Source organism: Silene latifolia, chromosome X (genome assembly GCF_048544455.1).
Source record: "Silene latifolia isolate original U9 population chromosome X, ASM4854445v1, whole genome shotgun sequence".
Lineage (NCBI taxonomy): Eukaryota > Viridiplantae > Streptophyta > Magnoliopsida > Caryophyllales > Caryophyllaceae > Silene > Silene latifolia.
In genome coordinates, this window is record NC_133537.1 from 185078228 (window position 1) to 185079498 (window position 1271).

The following is a 1271-nucleotide window of genomic DNA, read 5'->3' on the forward strand; positions in this document are numbered from 1 at the left end:
ACCCTAATTGGGTAATTTGGGGATTTTGGGAGTATTGTGTTTATTAGATGTTGATTGTATGATTGTATGTTTGATAGGAGGTGATTGTATTGAAGAACGATTTTGATTAGCTGCTAGACAGTCTGTGGTGGTTGCATTCCAGGTAGGGTTTCCCTACTCAGTATTAGTTACATAATGTGTGTGGTGATTGTGCTGTAGTTAGTGATTGTTGATTGATTCAGATGGTTGTGATTTCATATTGTTGATTGATTCAGACGGTTGTTGATGTTGTATTGTGGTTGTTATTTATCTGTCTGTGTTCTTCGGGGTGCGTCCCTAGCTGAGTGGAGTCAATTGCGGGAGTGGCTTCACGCCCATGATTCTCCTTCTGTGGAACCAGCCACATAAGGGATGTGCACATTAATGGATTTGGGTTTATCGCTCGACGGAGATGAGCGGGGCTTAGGTGGGAACGGCTGCGGTCTCCCACTGGCGGCGAGGAGTTACCTGTTGCGATGGGTACTTTGGCAGGGTTGTACACTTTAGTGTGTAGTCAGTATTGAGGAGTTGGTGATGGAGTTCGGGTTGATGTGACGATTGAGCTGTTTTGATACTTGTCTTATTGTGATTGTATTGTGTGATTAGTACTGACCCCGTTTAAATGTTTTAAAAACTGTGATGATCCATTCGGGGGTGGTGAGCAGTTATTGAATAGGTATGGGACGATGCGTATGGGGTAGCAGGGATGAGTCATCACTTGCAGTTAGAAGAGTCTTCCGCAGTGTCAGACGATGTCCTTTAGTTATTCAGTTTCGGATTGGTTGTATTTCATTTGTTTGTTTTGGTTTGAGACATGTAATCACTTAAATTATATTTACTTTTAAAGTACGTTTCTTTATTGTCTTATGATTATCATTGCCTCAGGTAACCGAGATGGTGATGTTCCTATACCTGAGGGGTCCTGGTAAGGCACTTGGAGTATGGGGGTGTCACATATAGCTTTTGGGAGTGAGGAGCACCGGGATAAGTTCGAGGTCCTAGCCACTAGGAGGATGGCCCTGACCAAGTGCAGGTCGGTAAATACCTTGGAGGCCCTAGGGATAGAGAAAGAGGTGCATAAAATCTTCACGGTTCTCGGATTGGAGGATTTTTACAATTTGGAGGAGATAAGCTATCACAACCTCACCCTTGAGTTTTTGAGCTCCTTCACCTATGGAGACGCATAATGTGAGTTTTAGGCTCAAGAATACCGTTTTCAACCTAGGTAGTGATGCCTTTGCCGACCATCTAGG